Source organism: Orcinus orca, chromosome 5 (assembly GCF_937001465.1).
Source record: "Orcinus orca chromosome 5, mOrcOrc1.1, whole genome shotgun sequence".
Taxonomy (NCBI): domain Eukaryota; kingdom Metazoa; phylum Chordata; class Mammalia; order Artiodactyla; family Delphinidae; genus Orcinus; species Orcinus orca.
In genome coordinates this window covers 72,735,191-72,744,607 of record NC_064563.1, presented here as the reverse complement: position 1 = coordinate 72,744,607, position 9,417 = coordinate 72,735,191, and positions in this window count along the sequence as shown.

Here is a 9,417-nt window from a genome sequence, read left to right as displayed (position 1 = left end):
TTTTTGCATTTTTATCTTGCCAGAATTGCCATTTAGAAATGCTTTATTAAATTTGTGGTTAATTTATTTGATTTTCCTTCTTTATTATGTAAGTCACAATGATTGTAACTCACTTGGCTGTAAGAATCATGATTTAATTAGAGAATAAATGTCAGAAATTTTGCGTATCTGCAAATAATTAAAAAACAAAAAGTTTTATCCCCAAGATTATTTAGAAATTCACTGGAAGCTAAAGTGAAAAGAATTGTACTAGGGCTCTACACACATAGACACACACATACACACACACACACACACACACACAATTTATTTCTTAAAATTAAATATCTCCTTGAACACAGATTGTATAATAAACCAGTAAAAGGCAATGCGTGAAATATCACAAGAGTAGCAAAGAAAATTGATTTGTAATATTTAAGCCACATGCATTTTCTAGGATGCCAAAGGATTTTGGCATTTTGAAACCAGCACTTCCTTTACCCTTTGTACTTGCTTAAGAGAATTCATACATTTTCATTAAGTGATTTTCTAAGGCACAAAAAGAAAATTAAAGAACACAATAAATTCTTCTCATTTGTATGTTCTAAAACTTCCTCCTTAGTGACACAATGCCACTGAATATAAACAATGAACCCACGTTTAGCACTCAGACACTCAAGTCAGATCCCAGGAAATTGCCATTCACTGCACAGCTAAGAACTGATGCTATCCTGCGCCTCTTTGATTCTTAACAGTTCCCTTATTGATCTAAGTCAGAAGAGTGAACCCAAAGTGTTTAAAGCTACTCATCATGTTACTGGAAAAGGTGGTCTGTTTTTTAAATAGAAATCTTCTTTTGGATTTACTCCCACTACTGTCATGTTACTGGCAGCAATGGAATCACTGCTTACATAATAGAAAGCCACTCTCATCAGGAATTCTACAGAACTTTATGATTGTAAGTATGAGACATTAATTTAGGCAGTGTCACCAGTTCTGATGTACTAACTCCCACCTGCCTCTATCCTAAGCAATGGTTGGAGGTAGGCCAGATACACAGGAAGCTTCCATCTGTTTAGTGGTAAGCGCTTCATTTAAGAATGCCCATTTCAATCTATATATTATCAGCAGGCCAAAGGAGCAAGACATGCACTAGTGTTGTGCTAGGTAATAGGAAGTGAGCCTTCAAATAGCAGCCCTTTATTTTACAGGCCCCAGATATTCGGAGGCAACCCCATCCCTGGATGTATGGTAACATTCAATGGAAGGAACTTTAAACACTGAATTATAGAGCTGCTGAAATGCATAGCAGGATCTCTTCAAGCAATTTGATTTGCTATTGAACAACAGTGCAACTCAGCATTGTTAACAGTGATTATCTCTGGGTGATAGGACTGAGGATGAACTTTGTTTTTCGTATATTTTTTTATTTTTTCAAAGTTCTCCAGCGGGCTTCCCTGGTGGCGCAGTGGTTGAGAGTCCGCCTGCCGATGCAGGGGACATGGGTTCATGCCCCGGTCCAGGAAAATCCCACATGCCGCGGAGCGGCTGGGCCCGTGAGCCATGGCCGCTGAGCCTGTGCGTCAGGAGCCCGTGCTCCGCCACGGGTGAGGCCACAGCAGTGAGAGGCCCGCGTACCGCAAAAAAAAAAAAAAAGTTCTCCATCAAAAGATAAAACAGCTCTTTTGAGAGATAGCAGGGTAGAGTGGAGAGGAGCAGTGTACCCTGGAGCCAGCAGTGGAGCCAGACCATGTGGTTCAAATCCTAGTTTAAGCTCTTACCAGATGTGTGACCTTAAGCAAGTAACTTATCCTCCGTGGCCAGAGTTTTCTCATTTGCAAAGTAGGAATGATGATAATAATAGCAATTACCATAAGATTATAGTGAGGATTCAAAAAATTGAAATAGATAAAGCAATTGAAATAATGCTGACATAACGTAAGCACTTTGTTAACAGATTATGATTATTTTTAAAAGACGTATCTTCCACAGTGATTCTACTTATCCACAGCATGGCTTGGTAATTGTCTTCCCTATGGTGACCTTTAGCCCTTGTATCCAAAACAAACCTCTCCAGTTTTGATAACTGATCAAATCATGTCTTTAATCCTCCTTACTGACTTATTTCTAAGAAAAGGGCAATGTAAGCACTAGACATAGCACACTAATAGAAGCTTGAAACTGCTTCAGGGGAATAGGGTCACATAGATCAATGAACATTAAAACAGGGATGAGGACACCTCACTGTTAGTGTCAGTTCTATTACTAATTGTGTGTGTGACTTCAGGCAAGTTACTTGATGTCTCTGGGCCTTCTCAGCTTCTTTATCTGCAGTATTGTCTATTCCATTTCCTTCCCAGTCATCATCTCTGCTCCTCTATCCATAAAATGAGGAGAAAAGTATTGACCTGCTGAATAAACAATAGCAGTACGATATTTAAAACAACAGTATTTCCATGCAAAATATTTTAGAGTCTTGCACTATAAAAGCTGATCCTCAAAACATTTCTGTGATGGGAGTGATACCTCCTCCCTACCTTAGAAGTTAAATAAACGAGTCATTGGAAGTTGAAATTTAGACACCATGTAAGTCTCATCAAAGTCAAGTACAAAGGAGAGCACCTGAGCATCTGCTAAGTGGATATGAAAGTGTGCTGCCTTCCCTCCATGAGGGAATTTAAATGACTCATTGTCTTTGCCCAGTAGTCTACCACTATATATGCCCACTCTTTATTACCCCTCTCTTTTCTAGGTAAGGGGGATATCTAATAAATCAACAAGAAGAGGTTCCTGCACCAAATTAGTTATCTTGCATTATTAAATACATACTAGGAAAAGAGGGACATTCAGAGATAATCCCGCCCTTGAGGAACTTGGAGTCCAGTAAGAAGGGTAGGTGAGTACACCAAAGACCAAATGACAGAAGTCAAACGTGGCTAGTGCCGTATGATATTCCAGGCTCTGGGAAGACTAAAAGACTTTAATAAGAGGAAATGACTTCTGCTTCAAGGTACATGAACTTAAAATGACTTTGGTTCGTTGTTATCATCTAGAAGAGTGCTTCTCAGTGGGTCTATAGTGGAGTCACCATTTTTTAGTTTCTCATGAATCAAAGACTGAGACTTTTGTAAAATAAAATACAAATGAATTCCCATAAAATGAAAGGAAGGAAAACAAAGACAATTTAAAAACAGTCTGTGTTTCCAGACTCTATGGCTATGCTATAGCATGCCAGAGATTTAAGTAATCTTGAGATCTTCCTTGCCAACCAAGTCATTTCATTGCAGAATCAGAAATGTAAAGGGACTTTACTCAAGGTCACATAACACAACTTGAAGAGAACAGGAACAAAAACTCAGGTGTTCACACTTCTACATAAGTGATTTGGAGATTTCGATTATATCCCTTACGTAGCTGCTTTTGATCTGTATGCAGTCACTCTTCCTTTCAGAGAGGTTCATGCTAAAAAATTAGTCTTGACTGAGTTTCCTGTTATAAAAATTTTCTACTTCAGATAAAATCAATTTCCTAACTTATTGACAAAATACTTTTTTTTCCCCAAGTTGCCTATCTTAACTTTCATAGTAGTCACTTTGCTAGTGTTGGTTCATCTTCCTTTCTACTTTCAAATGACTTCTAAAGTGGAATGAAGGAGGGAAAAAAAGAAGAAAGATTATTCTAATGTTGCAAATTACAGCCATTTCTTATCTATTACTCCTTAAGTTATTCACATAAGTCAATATCTACATCCACAGTAATTCTATATATAGGAAAATAAAATTGCAATGACATGACTGTACCCTCAGAAGAAAAGCCCAATCTCTAAACTATACTACTATTCTATCATGATTGTTTGTTTGGTTTTCCTTTTGATATTCAGGTCTTAACTTGAATTTAGAAAATAGATGAGCAACAATCCTTTCATGCCATAAGACCAAGGGCATGTCATCTCATCATTGAAACTGGTATGGTCATTATAACCTGACAATTCCAGTTGATCTAAAATGCAGAATGCTTGTAATATTTATAACACTAAAGCTAGATTGGGGGATTTATTTTAATCTCAGAGATTCTATTAACTCTTGATGACTCTCTGGATTATTCATCACTACAATATTCTTAAAATGATAAGAACTCCAAATGAAATTATATCCCTTTAATATAAAAATTACACTGCTTCTTAACTGTTACCCCAGCACATTTTTAAAACTTACTAAACAGTATGTTCAACTTGGAAGGACAATAATAAACCTAATCCTTTGTATTCTTCAATTCTTTATATCAAGAATTCTCAAAATTTTTGAGGAAATAAATGTATTTCTATAAACTTATGGGCATGTCTATGAGGAAAGCAGGAAATAGCCCCTTCTATCAGTATTTCCCCCTACTCCTCTGGGAATCCTGGAAGACCAGGAGAGAAGAAAGGAGAATCATAGTAGCGATAACACAGGGACTATACACTAGTTAAGTCTTATAGATCAAGTGATGGAGAACATTCCAAAATTGTTTCTTTATTTTTAAAAAATCCTTGTATGTGTTAGAGAAATCAATACTTGACTGTTTGGCAGACACTGGGTCCCTAGTATGGAATTAGAACCCTAATAAGTTTCCAACAGACGGCACTTATTTATGGTCACTAACTTCCATATCCAACACAAAACCTCGCACTTAAATTCCAAGCTTTAGAAATAAATGGAGTAAATGTGTTGATTGCTCTTTCCTTTTCTGAACATTAACCATCATATTTATTTTAGTTGTAGCATGTTTTTTAGCTACAGTTCAGTTCTCTATATGGCATCTTCAATTAACTTCAATTTAACCTACATTAACAATCTTTGAACTAACCAGGCAGAAATACACTGAACTATAGCCCCAGAAATAGGTGAAATGAAATCAGTTACTAAATTTGCATGTAGTAATTATAGATGGAAAAATTCCATCGTTGCCATGACAGTGGCTTTGATTTTTTTTCACAGAATAACAAAATGTGCATTTACTAGAGATGTTTAATTGTCTTTCACTCTGGTTTTTGCTCACCAACATAGCAACATGCTTTTTGCTCAGCATCACAGTATTGAAGTTGCTCTGCCTCCAGCTGCCATTAACATATTTTGTATTCATGCTTTGTATAAATGCTGGAAAATGTTTTCAGTTTAGCTTCCCAACTACGCATTTACTTTATATTTAATGAGACAGGAGAATGTTAACTTAACTTAAATAGATGTATTGGTGTTTATTAACCTAACAGTGGGTAATTTCATTGACTATCTCCTGAAGTTGTTAAAACCTAATACCTAAACAAATTTTCAAGTTGAAGTTTAAAGGTAAGTTTAAGCACAGACAGATTAAGATGATACAGGGACTGGCCCTTTCCTGTTGTTAAAGTCTTGTGACTTACCCAATTTCTTCAAGCAACTCATGAAAAGGTCCTTAGAAGTCTATTAGTCCTTCTTCTACTAAATATAAAACTTTCTTTTACAGCCAAACCAGAAATGGTTATGCTTAGCCTCTTTGACAAAATATGAGTCTTCATTCAGTCAAGCCATAATTTGTTAGACGTAAATCTTACTATTAGTCTTAAGTTGTGGCACTCATGTGATAAAGCTCTAAGTATTATACAAAACTCTCAGGCCTTTCATAAAACTAATCTTTTATTAACAAATCAGCCCCAGGTACTTGGATAATACTCATATAAACAAGCACCTATCTACCCAGCAGACTCCACACATCAGTTTCTTCCTTAAGTAACGAACCTGGTGTCCATAAATGGCAGGAGCAAACTATAATTCAGTGATAGCTTTGCACCACATTCCGGACCTTCCAACCCACGTACTCTTTTCAAATTCTGACAGGGACTATGATGAAGTCTTTTGGCATTTTGGTCAATGTTCTGCAAAACCATCAGCCTGATTAACTTTGATTTATTTTAGGTGCATGGATGAGGCAATGCTTTCTAACATGGCTGCCTTTTGGTGGAACTAATTATCAGCTATAAGGCTGCTCTAAGGAAGATAATCTTATGGCAATATCATCTTGGCATTTCAAGAACATATCTTCTTGAGACAGAATTCTGAAAAAAAAAACCAATCCACATGCATATGAGCCTGGCTAAAATAAAATATTCTACTGAAATTGTATGGTACTTATAACTGAGGATTGCCAAATGTGTTGTGAAGTAAATGGGAAAAGGCTTCATATGTAGTGAACTCCTCTTAAAAGCTTTGGCTCATACACATATTTCCTTTAATTTTCTCATGGTCATACCATAACTGAGTAGCAGATCCAAGCTTCAAACTCAGGTTCATGTCTTTAAAGCCTATGGTCTTTTTATTATACCCAGTGTCAATTAAAAAAAAAAAAAAAACAATAAGTCTCCAACAATAAGTCCACAACAATAAGTCTCATTTCTATCTTTCCAATCTCATTTCACATTACCCTGAACTGATACCATACATTCCAGTCAAATTGCCCTATTTAATTTTCTGAACATGCACCAGTTTCTCATCTTTAGGCCATTACCTTAAAGCTAAAATGACTTTCTTAACCCAGGGTTGGCCTATTTAACTTCAGTTGATCATTCAAGACCCACCTCAAATGAATCTGCTCTCTTGAAGCTGATTTTTGTTTTGTAAACACCACCATATTGACATCTTAACCTCCTTTAAATTCCTCATAGGAGGTTACTTCAAACACTGTTATTATTTTACGTAATACACACACACACACACACACACACACACACACACACACACACACACACACACACACACACCCCTGCATCTCCCTTCTAGATTAAATTACTCATCTCTACATCTCTCATAGCATGGGGTCTTAATAATAAGTACCAAAGTCCCAATAAGTGTTGCCTGAAATAAATTAAAGTAACATAAAGCACTCTCTGTAAAACGTTGAAAAGATGGCCCCCGTGTATTCATACCAAAATGCTTAGGAGTGAACACTACAGTGCTTTTCTACAGTAATAAAACTGCCTGAGTTCATTAATGCAAGGTCAGAAATACGGGCCAGCTTGTTACAATAACTACGTTCACGTTACCCTCACTCGCACCCCACCATACACCTAGGGACACTTTTTTTACCAAGTCACAGATGGCATAAGAGAGAAAATGGAAGAACAGCTGGTAGTTGCACAAAAGTACCTTGGGCTTTCTCAGAAGCTCAGTTCAAACTGCCCCCACAGCCAGAACAAAGCAGTGAAAGAAGCAAAACTGTCTGGCAATAAAGCACTTTAATTCACTTGAATTGCCTGAATAATAGCTTCTACCCTCTGTTTAGCTTTAACTTAGGTGACCTGGCAGGTACAATTGCAGTGTGTGGGCTTCTTCAATAACAGCAACAAAGGCATCTTCCCAGAAAGCTGCCAGCAGTGATAGCCTCTAGGTGTCGCTGTCCAGCCTGAGCATAGGTAAGGAGGAAAGAGAGAAATGAAAGGAAGAAGGGGAGTCAGGAAGCTGGGAGAAGGCAAGCCAGGTAGAGTAGAGCATCCAGTCTCACTCCTCGGCAAAACAGTCTTATTTGTGAAATCAGCAGCAAACTCCTTGAAAAATTTAGTTGATGTCCTATTTGAATAGACAGTTTAGTTTACATCTCAAGCAGAAGAAAGAAAGGCAATGAGAAACCTAAATGGAAAATGTATTTTATATTTATGTAGCATATTTACCAGAAAAAGAGATCTCTGTCCCAGATTTGGGGATTGGATAAATAATTCCCTAAGTATATGTAATTTTAGATTCAAAATACAAACAGAGCTTTCTCTCCTTGGAAGCCTCCCAGGCTGGGGCTTCATTCTTCAAAATGTCACCTCCTAATTGAAACTTTCACCCAGCCCTCCTAGGAAAATGTGTGTATTTATAGAGTAAACATCAAGTGCTTACTATGTGCCAGGCAATACTTTAAACCCTGGGGATACCATTGTCATAAAGATGCATTGTCTTCAGTTCTCATGGAGCTTATATTTTAATAGAGGAAGCAGGAACCAGTGGGTGTGGTGCAGAGAGGAGAGGGATGAATAAAACAGATAACTTTAGAGTATGTTAAGAGGATTTACAGAAATAAAGTGGTGTGATAACAGGTTTGGAGAGTATTGTAATTGAGGTCATTGGGGAAGAATTCTCTGAAAAGGGGATATTTGAGTTGTGACCTGAATAATAAAAATAAATAGATGAGAGAGCAAGTGAGAGAGTGAACACAATTGGGCAAAAATTATAAACCCAGAGCATTCCAAGTAAATGGTCCAGAATATTTCTGGCAGAGAGGCCCTAAGATGGAAATTAGTTGGAATAAGCTTGTTATACTTGACATGTGCAAAGAAAGCCAATGTGGCTGGAACACAGTGAATAGAGTAGAAAATGCTAATATGGAAAGTTTCAATAATAGAGGTCAGATATTATAGGGTTTTGTGGGTCCTAGAAGGGGGGTTGAATTTGATTCTAAGTTCAGTAATGGGAAGCCTTTGGAGGATTTTAAATAGAGGACTGGCACGGTCTAATTTGCGTTTTAAAGGATGATTCCAACATCTGTGAGGAGAATGGACAGTGTAAGAGGAGAGTAAGAGGAGAAAGAAGAATGAAAGGATGATAGCTCAGGTGAAAGCTGTCATCTGCCTGCATCAGAACGGAAGCAGCGCTGCTTCCCTTAGTGCTGACCCCGCAGTTAAGGCAGTCCCACTAGACCGCCTCCACTTCAGATACCAGTCACAAATGGGGTCCCCAGGTTATTTTCACTTCAGCTCAGCTAACTATAAATTCAGAGGGGTTCCCACAATACACCCATCAGTTTCAAAAATTTGCTAGAATGACTCACAAAACTCAGGAAAGTACTATACTTGCAGTTTTATTACAACTCAGGAAGAGCCAAATGGAAGAAATGCACAGGGCAAGATATTGGAGGAGTGGGAGTATGCAGAGTTTCCAAGCCCTTTCCAGGTACACCACCCTTCCAGCACATCAGTGTGTTCTCCTGCAAGTCCCCTTAGCCTTGTTTCAGAGGGGTTTTTTTGTTTGTTTTTGCGGTACGCGGGCCTCTCACTGTTGTGGCCTCTCCCGTTGCGGAGCACAGGCTCCGGACGCGCAGGCTCAGCGGCCATGGCTCACGGGCCTAGCCGCTCCGCGGCATGTGGGATCCTCCCGGACCGGGGCACGAACCCGTGTCCCCTGCATCGGCAGCCAGACTCTCAACCACTGCGCCACCAGGGAAGCCCGTTGTTTCAGAGTTTTTATCAAAGTTTCATTACACAGACATGATTGATTAAATCATTGACCATTGATGATTAAACTCAATCTTCAGCCCCTCTCTCCTCCAGGAGGTTGGGAAGGGGGTGGGGCTAAAAGTTCTAACCCTCTAATCAGGTGGATTGTTTTCCTTCTGGCACCAAGTCCCATTCTAAAGCTACCTAGGAGCCCTGGAAGAGTCACCTCATTA